The sequence below is a fragment of the Rhinopithecus roxellana genome, chromosome 12 (assembly GCF_007565055.1).
Source record: "Rhinopithecus roxellana isolate Shanxi Qingling chromosome 12, ASM756505v1, whole genome shotgun sequence".
Lineage (NCBI taxonomy): Eukaryota > Metazoa > Chordata > Mammalia > Primates > Cercopithecidae > Rhinopithecus > Rhinopithecus roxellana.
The window spans coordinates 19747857-19758227 of NC_044560.1; positions in this window are offsets into that span (position 1 = coordinate 19747857).

Genomic DNA, 10371 nt, shown 5'->3' on the forward strand with positions numbered 1-10371 from the left:
TTAAGCTTGGAATGCCCAGCCTCCAGAACTGTAAGCAATAAATCTCTGTTGTTTATAAATGACCCATTCTAAGGCCTTTTGTTATGGCAACCAGAACAGACTAAGACAGAGGGTGAAAAGGGAGGCCTTGTGGCCAGGGAGGGCCACATAGAGACCTGAAGGAAGGAAGCGAATGAGCCTGGGGTAAACATTCCAGATGCAGGGAAGAGTGAGTGCAAAGGCCCTGAGGTGGGAGTGGAGAGCCAGGAGGCCAGTGTGGCGGGAGAGGAGAGCAGAGATGGGAAGGGAGCTCAGAACGATGGTGGCAGCATGAGGCCATCTAGGGGATGTGAGGGCTTTGCAAGAGGGGAACCAGGGAGGGCTCTGAGCAGAGGATGGACATGACTAGTGATGAATAGCAATAATAATAACAATAGAAAACAGCTATGTATGCTTACCACGGGCAATGTCTTCCTTCTGAGCTCATTGAACGTATATTCATTTCATCCTCACCTACCCAATAAGGGAGGTTCTATTATCCCCACATGTTACAGATGAGAAACTCAGGCCCAGAGAAGTTTTGTAAACAGGTTTGTGAAAGGAAAATGAATCTCCGGACCCCAAAATCACTAAGCCAAGGGAAAAGTCAAGTTGGGAACTTGAAACCTGCCTGTAATTTTAATTCTTAAATAAGATGGCTAAAAAGATAAAAGAGCTACACACTTCCCTCACAAATTGCCCACAAGAAAATTCCTTGTAGGCCTCAAGATCTTTATCTAACAACAGTTCTGTTGAATTTCACCCTGGCAATGTAAACTAACAGCTGATCTTCAGAGGCGTGGACAGAAAGTCATGCCTCTGCTCACCTGAGACAAGTGCATATCTGATGGCTTCCTCTGCCCTATTGTTTATGTAAAAACGCAGATTCACTGAGTCAGACTAAATTGTGTACTCAGTGGAAGGCTGCTCAGGGCTCAGAAGAATGCAATCTCTCGTCTCTCATCTACCTATGACCTGGAAGATCCCCCCACTGCCCTGCCCCCTTGGAGTTGTCCTGCCTTACCCGACCAAACCGATGTACATCATACACGTGTTAATTGATGTCTCATGTCTCCCTAAAATGTACAACAGCAAGCAGTACCCCGGCCACCTTGGGCACATGTCGCCAGTATCTCCTGAGGCTGTGTCACAGGTGCTTCCTTAACTTTGGCAAAATTAACTTTCTAAATTTGATTGAGACCTATGTCAGAAACATTTTGGTTCACAGGTTCACGGTCACTGCTATGACCAGGCAGTGGCAGAACTAGGATTTGAATGCAGACAATTGGGCCCCACGGACCTTGCTGGTTATAGATATCTCATTTCAAAAGGTTGGCCATCCCTATTTGACAGATGAAGAAACTGAGGCTCAGAAGGGATTTGACTAAGGTGGCAGAGTTGGAATTTGAATCCTGGTCTCTGTGTCCCAAGAGCCTGAGCGCAGGTGCTGATCCCAGACCCTGGTTAGGACTGCTCTCTCTTGGACCTGGGGATCCCCTTCCCCCTCTCCACCCTAGCAGGACCCAGTCTGCTCTCCCATCCCATGTTGAGCGTACACATGACTCCCCACAGTCTCTGGGCACCTGCCCAGATCTGTCCCCTCTGTTCATGACAAACCCACCAAGACTGTGGCTACCTCTCAGCCCTGGGCCCGAGACATGTCTGTGCTCCCTAGGTGCCTGCCCAAATCACCTGTGAGGCCTCATCAGCAGGTGTCTCTTCCGCTCCAGCCCTTGTCTGCAGTGAGGTTGAAAGCAAGAGCAGCCCTCCCACAGAACACACTGCTAGCTCACAGCCCACCCCAACTCCCCCACCCCAGGCTGGGGACAGCCAAGCAAAGGACACAAAATGGTTCCCAACTCCACCATTGGAGCAGCCAGACCTGAAACTTGAGGCTTTGGGTGAGCAGAGGGCCAGAGGGTCATTGATGAGACACAGCAGAGAAGCCCCAGCCATCCCCGCTCTCCACTCTCCACCCACAGTGGGGTTAGGCTAAGTTGTGCTGTGGCCATGCAGGTCAGTGTGGCCTGGCAGCAGAGTGAGGAAGAGTTTGTCCCTGGCAGGGCTGCACTGGTATCAGTCATGAGAGGGTGGAGTCTGCTGGCTTTGAGACCTGGTGCTCCATGTACAGTGGTGTCCTTAGCGATTTTGGCTGAGGCTGCAGGCGCCTCACTCATGTCCGCTGTACACTCGCCCTCACACACCAAGGAAGGTGCTCACTAAGGACACCTGCCACTCTGTGCCCTCTCCATTACAGAAAGGAGCATCTTCACAAAGCAGAGCGTCTGCTACCCACCAGGAGCAGTTCCAGCTCAGAGCAGGACAGAAAAAGCCCCATTCCCACAGAGTGGACATTCCCGAGGAGATGGAAATTGACAGACCAACTGCATCTAGAGTCAGGGGGTGGAATGCGCTAAGAGGAGCACACACAGAAGGGTGAGGTCACAGAGGCAATGGGGTGCGAGTGAGAGGCAACGTGGCCTCACTGTGCGTGGTGAGGGTGGAGATTGGGGTTCATCCTTCCAATATCTCCAGCCCTTGTGCATGTGAGGATGCCCAGTGACCAAACTGTGGGGGCTGTGGGAGCCAGGGGCTGCTCTCTCACATATTCAGACCGTGGTCTGAGGAACAGAGACCCCCTTTTGGTGGGGGTGAGAGCCAAGCACAAGCTGGCCCTCAGCAAATGTCTGACAACTGAGCATATAGATGAACTGAGCTCCCTCCTCACCCCTCTTGTGTGGGGAACCAGTGGGCAGGGGCCTCGTCCCCTTCTCTCATCTCTGGTGAGATACTTCCACATGGTCACATTCCCTGGAGATTGGGGTGCCTGCACCCCCTTTTCCCCAGGGTCTCCAGAGCTCATTGCTCAGTAGATGGGGCCCAGGAGGGAGGAGGCAGAGGATAGGGGTGGTCGATGAGAGTGTGGGACTCCTCCTCACCTCCCTTCTCCAGGCAAAGCCATCAACCCCTGGTGGGAAGGAGAGCGACTCCAACAGCCCTGCTGCAGAGATGGGTAGAGCTGGGGTGGGAACAGGAGCAGGAAATGTCACATCACAAAGCAGAGAGAATGACCCATGACATAAATTCCCCGACTGAACCCAGAAACCATAGAAAGAACCAAGCTCAGCCGCATGGCCCCCCTCGTCTCGCCCTCCTGGTCCACAGGGAAGCTCCCAGCCCTCCATTTCCCCTGCAGAGCCTGTTTCAAGTGCATTGTTTTTTCCACTTGATAAAGTGTAATTCATTTAAGGCTCTGTGATGGTTATTTCACGTCTCCAAAGCATACTTTTCACGGAAAGATCAATTCCAAGAAAACACTTAAAATCTGTGCAAGTTAGATCCATTAACAAGTGCTAAGTGGCCAATCACTCACAGAGGGGGCCTTTGAGTAAGCCCAAGAAATGATCAAACTGACTGGGCGGCTCTGCCAGGAGCCCTGGAGCGACATTTACAACACGGGTTTACAAGTCTTAATTATTTTTCCTACCACTGAGTTTAAGCTGCATTTCTGAGTCCAGAGAGGATGATCAAAGTCTCATCAGAGAGCAAATAAGGCTTGTGCAGTGGACTGAGAAGCCCCTTCCAGGTCACCCCCAGTGAAAAGGGGCCTCTGTTCCTCAAACCTCACGAGTATGTTGAGGAATAACCTCTGGCTACCACAGTCCCTATGGTTTGGGCATCAGGCATCCTCACACGCACAGGGGCAGTGGGGAGCAAGAGAACTGGAAATCCCACCTCAACATCAGGATTCCAAACCAGTAGAGACCACTTGTAGAGATCCAAAGAGGTCTAAGGGTTGGCAGGGAGCAAGGAGAGGGGGAGTGTCCTAATTCTGACACATTAATAGAGATATCATCTAAAGACTCTAAATGCAGGAGGTGGATGAGGGCCTGGGACCTCATCTAATGCCAGAATCTCCTACCTAAAAGAATATAGCGCAGAAGTAGCACTGCCCTCGGCTTTCAGTCACGGGAAGCCTTTATGTACGTTTTACATGTACCATCTCATTAAAACCTCATAATAACCCATTGCAGTAAGGAACATTATTATCCTCATTTTACCAATGAGGAAACTGTGGCTCACACAGCTAAAATCATTCACCCTGAAACACCAAGTTGCACATCAAAGCCAGACCTGTCTGATACCATATTTGAAGCACTTGATCTCACTATTATGCCTCCCTCTAACTCGTGTTTGCACACCACCAAGGATGGGGAGCTCACCACCATTCCAGGCAGCCCATTCTGTCTCTGAACAGGTTTAACTGTTAGAAAGTCCTTCCTTCAGGCCGCATGGAGGGCATTTACTTCCTCCTTCACATGGCAGCCCTTTTGTAACTACAACAGACCTGAATGCAGTTCAACTTTTACGGAACAAAGTCGTGAGTTGTTTTCCAGTTTCCATGGACCTTCAGATCATGTAACCCGAACATGCCCAGATGAACCAAGTGTGCAACTACAGGGGGAACCTAAGTACTCAGACAGAGGAATGGGGACCAAATTAAGAAGCGGACACTGCACAGCAGATCCAGGATCCAATCAGATCAAGTTCTGGCATTACCCCACGGTAGGATCCAATCAGATCATGCCTCTTGGCATCATCTCTTTGCAAGACCTAATCAGATCATGCCTTATTACCCTATGCTTATAAAACCTGATCCAGCTCCCAGTTCAGGGAAGCATTCCTTCAGGACCTATCCCTGGTGTTCTCTTTACTTGTTGCAATAATAAAATCCCCTTGTTAAATCCCCCCTGGTTGTGGTCATTGAGTTGATACACACCAAGAAACCAAAGCCACCCATTCTGTGGGCAATACTTTTTATAATCAAAGACAACCCTCTCTTCTTGCAGAGATTTTATATCCCCAGGTTCTACAACCCCACCTCTTCCCTGCTGACCCTTCCTGAATAAGGGGACATTTGCTAAGACACAGGGTTGGTCATAGATAGCTGGATAAACTCTCTTTGATCCGCTGCCCTGATTCCATGATTCTTGTTAAACATCCCCCCTCACAAGAGAAGTTTAAGGTCCATATGATGAGAATTGAAACCATTCATGGTAAATCTGTAAAACTGGTGACAGTTTTCTACCCTTCCCTGTGTCCATGACCTTTGAAACCCTTCCCATCAAGAGGGAAAATTTAGTTCCCCACTACTTCATCTGAGCTGGACCTCTCCTGGCTTTGGCCAATACAAGGCTGCAGAAGGGACATTGTACCATTTCTGAGTCTAAGCCTCAAGAGGCCCTGTGTACTTCTGCTCTATTTTGTAAACTGCTTTCACCGTAAGAACAAGCCCGGGCTAGTCACTGGAGGATGAGAACACATCCTCCAAAGATAAGCTATTCTGCCCAAGGCCTCCTGGACCAGCCAGCCTTCAACCAACATGCCAGCCATCCTGAGGAGCTAATAATCCCAGCCAAGAGACCTGCTCAGGCCAGCCCAGAGCAGCAGAACCACCCAGCAAACCTACATATTCTTAAGCTAAATACATGTTTGTTATTTTAAGCCACTGAGTTTTGAGATGGCTTGTTGTGCAGCAATAGCAAACTGATACACCATGCCTCTCTGATCCCAATGTAGATCTACTCAGCTATCTTTCGACACTGCATCTAACACCTGTCCTTTTTCAAATTCTCCCTTTACCACCACCTTTACTCTTAAAAAAAAGAGAAAAGCACAGTAAATTTTCCCATGTCTAGAGAGACCATATGGAGACACTCCATTGCTAGAATCTATATCTCCCTTCACTTATTCCTTCATTCAGTCATTCAACAGACATTTATTGTATGCTTGCTATATGTGCTAGGTACATGGTCCCCACCTCCATAGAATACAGAAGCTACCAGCACTAAGCAAATAATTGCAGAAATAATAAACAATAAACAGCATTTCACTCAGAGTTTGCATGAAGTACCCCAGCCTGAAATTAAATTGCAACCTCAATGCACAGAGCCCATGTTACAAAAAAGCAGGTGCTCCCAGGGAAAGGGCACTCACACCTATAAATGCACAGCTGGGAAGACTCTGCATGGTGGGAACACCATCTCCAAATCATGGAGGAGTTGCAGGCCTGTGCGGGTCCCTAAGACCATGATGACACACAGGGCCTCTGTGGACAAGACAAGGAAGAGTTCATGTCTCCCCCACAGGATGCATCCTGATTTGGAGCCAGTCCAGGAAGAAGAAAGGGGAACTGCTGTGAGGGAGCCGCTGTGGGGGGAGCTGCTGTAGGGGGAAACTGTGGAAGAACTGCCATGGGGAAAACTGCTGTTGGGGAGCTGCTGTCAGGGGAGCTGCTGCTATGGGGGAGCTGCTGTGGGGGAACTTCTATGGGGGAGCTGCTATGGGGGGAGCTGCTATGGGGAGAGCTGCTGTCGGGGGAGCTTCTGTGGGGGAACTGCTATAGGGGAGCTGCTATTGGGGGAGCTGCTGCTGTGAGGGAGCTGCTGTGGGGGGAGCAGCTTTTGGGGGAGCTGCTGTGGGGGGAGCGGCTGTGGGGGAGCTGCTGTGGGGGAACTGCTATGGGGGAACTGCTGTGGGGGGAGCTGCTGTGGGGAGAGCTACTGTGGGGAGAGCTGCTGTGGGGAGAGCAGCTGTGGGGGGAGCTGCTGTGGGAGGAGCTGCTGTGGGGAGAGCTTCTATAGGGGAGCAGCTGTGGGGGAGCTGATGTGGGGGGAGCGGCTGTGGGGGAGTTGCTGTCGGGGGAGCTGCTGTGGGGGGAGCTTCTATGGGGGAGCAGCTGTGGGGGAGCTGCTGTGAGGGAGCTGATGTGGGGGGAGCGGCTGTGGGGGGAGCTTCTATGGGGGAGCAGCTGTGGGGGAGCTGCTGTGGGGGGAGCTGCTGTGGGGGAGCTGCTGTGAGGGAGCTGATGTTGGGGGAGCTGCTGTGGGGGGAGCTGCTGTGGGGGGAGCAGCTGTGGGGGAGTTGCTGTTGGGGGAGCTTCTATGGGGGAGCAGCTGTGGGGCAGCAGCTGTGGGGGAGCTGCTGTGGGGGAGCTGCTGTGGGGGGAGCTGCTGTGGGGGAGCTGCTGTGGGGTAGCTGCTGTGGGGGGAGCGGCTGTGGGGGAGCTGCTATGGGGGGAGCTTCTATGGGAGAGCAGCTGTGGGGGAGCTGCTGTGGGGGAGCTGCTGTCGGGGGAGCTGCTGTGGGGAAAGCCGCTGCGAAGGCACTGCTGCTGGAGTGGCTGTCATCGTGGGAGGGGAGCCCTGTGGAACTAGATGTTCAATCCTCGACCCCTGTGCTGTCTCTTTTATTTAGAGGCTAAAACTGCCCTCTCCTCTTGGAAGCAACAGTGAATGACATCACACATGGACCCTCCTTTACCCGTGGACTTTCTCAAATGGCCAAAGATGCCTGCATTCATCAGAGGAAGTCATTTCCAGGAATAGCCAAGGCTCCAAGAACAGTCCCTTTCCCCCTGTCTCCCTGAGTCCTCTCTATCCCTCCCTCCCTCCCTCTGTCCCAGAGGGCACAGCAGTTGAGCACATTTGTGAGCACATTTGCAGAGAGCTCCTGACCATGGGTCGGGTCCCTCTGAGGACTGTTGCACTTTCCCAATAATGACATTCATTAGTCTATCTGACATCAATACTGTTCTCAGGCTAATATGTTTAACCTAATGAGGCATTTATTTTCAGTTTGAAAACTACTGAAGAAGCATGTTTCTTCCCTGTGAGCTAAGCTGATGAATAGATTAATCCTAGACTAAGAACATGAAGTTAACTAGCTTATTTTTGTTCTTCAAGTATGACCAGCCTTGAATTAATTCAAGTTAACCTGGTTATTTCTTATGGGAATCAACAGGGAGAACTTCTCTACTTGGCTTTGTGGCGTTTCCTCCATTTATCTGCTTTTTCCCTTTATACCAGGTCTGAGGAAATTAAATAATAATAATGCCAACATATGATGAGGGGAAGAAAAAATGCCTGAAATTGAGCAGCAGAAGAGCAAGAGCATGGAAGGGAAGCTCTCACATGACAACAGAGACAGCAGCCACAGTGGCCAGGGCAGGGAGTCCAGCTGGCCCATCTCTGCCATTGCCAGCTCTGTGGGGTTCACTGTTGGAGCCCCAGTGCCAGGCCCATAGTGGGCACTTTTATAGATATTTGTTGAAATGAGTGAAATAGATATTCAACAATGGTGACTCTTACTGTTACTTAAGGAATCACATCTTCTCAAAAGGGAGAAGATGCCCACTGTTCCAGACACATCTGGTGGGTAAGCCAGTGTTTGGTGACTCTTGGCTCAGGGGCCAATGATGTCCCAAAGGCCAAGATTCTTTGATGACTTGGTCAATGACTACACCCACATCTCTCCCTCCCCACAGCCTGAGAGGCCCTGCCAGGCATGGGATGCCAGCCAGAAAGCACTACCCTCCCTCCCAGGAATGGGTTGCCAGGCCATGCCAACTCAATGCCTGCTCTACCCACAAGTCAAAAGGGGCTTCACACACTTTTTAAATCACTCTGCCTGCTCAGTGACCCAAATTCGCACTGGTGGCAAGGTCAGCCACATTTTCATTGTGTTTATAGGTGAGAGAGAAGTGGGTTAATGAGTGGGAGCTTTATAGGCAAAGACAGGTGGTTTCAAATCTCAAGTCTGTGAGTTGTCAGCTGAGAGGCTTTGGGCCTTCACCCAAAGTCCCTTCACCTTTGAGGCTCTGTACTCTAAATGTAAAGTGGTTATAATGTTTTCTTTCTTAGATTGCTAAAATGATTAAATGAAACCACAAAAAATTGGCTAATGCAGTAAAATATAATTTTAAAAGGGACTTTATATGTTCAAGTACATCTGGTACTTTGCTATTCTGCCACTTCAGATCTATCTTCCCTCTGTGGGTCAGTTCTTTGACTTGTTCTGATTTCAAACTGTGCGTCTGATCCACTGGGTTCTCCTGTTCTTCTTGACCTAGATCCCCCCTCTTCCAGGCTGGCCATCATGATCCTGACAGCTATCTATGATCTTGGGATTATAACTCCTGGGTGTTAACTGCTTCCTAATTTATCCAGCACCTATTCAGTGACTGTCACAGCCAGTTATCTCCATGTCCTTAGGAGCCCAACTCCTCTCCCCAACCAGAATTCACGTGGAGAAGCTGAGACTGATGGAGAGAACTTGACTCTGGTGTCCCCGATGCTGGACAACCCCCAAGCTAGGACAGACACAGCCTCGGGACCTCAGTGGGGAAACAGTCCATGATGCCTCTCCATCCATCATTTGGGGACTCTTGCATCACCAAAGGTACCTATTATTTGCAGTCCTTAAGGCTACAGGAAGGAGGGATACAGTGGTCTAATGGGGTATATCGGGAGAAGGGGTGATTTTAGGGTGAAGGGAATGCTTCCTGCTCCCCTTGGCCTTGGATGCCCTGTGACGGGGCCTGACCCATTCTCTCCTTCAGCACCTTGGACAGCGGCCCAGCGGCCATTAAGCTTTTACCCAACTCCTGTGCCCTGGTTCTTACAGCTCAAGGCATAGTACATTAACACGGTTGAAAGGAATCTCAGAGACTGTCTCAGTTCAGCAGTATCTCTCTTCATTTTGCAAGTGAACAAGGAGAGCTGAATTGAGTAGTGATGTGGTTTGATTAAAAACAAAGTTACTGGACTACAAAACTCACGCCTGAGTATGCTGTGTGACCTTAGGCAAAAGCACTTCCCTTCTATGAACCACAACACCACTAAATTATATGATTCTAGGATGCCTGATTTGAGGCACAAGAGGCAGGTTATAGCTCACAGCCCTAATTCTGTGCCTGTATGGGGAAAATTGCCCCCAAATCACCTTGTGGATCTACTGATGACCTACACAATTTGCCTTCCAAACATTTTTCTCCTTCTGTTCTACATAGCAGCAATGTGTTTGCATTGATCAAATTAATTAGATGTTTGCTAAAAACGTTTCTTTATAAAGGGCCTCATGAAACACTGAAAAAGCCTCATGTCAAGGAATAAGCTCCCAGATTATGAGAAGATTCTAGCTAGAAGGGCTTTGGCAATTGTTCCATCCAATCTTCTTCATTTTCCAGATGGTGTCCCTGATGCTGGAAAACAGAAGCCCAAGAAGTGGAAGTGACTTGAGTTAGTGCCAGAGCTGGGACCAAACATAAGATTAACTCTTGGACTTCAGCCAATAGCCATGTCCACTTCCCTCTTTAGGTGATAGGGAGATTGACACAAAGCATTCTGGTCATGCCACTGAGCTAAGAACCCTGAAAATCAGGCACCCAGGAAGATGGATACAAATAACAATGATGCTGCCATTTACTGATCATTTGCCATGTGAATCCTCACAATAATTATTTAAAAGAGGCACCATTGTTAGTTCCCCTTTAGAGACGAGGAACTCAAAGCG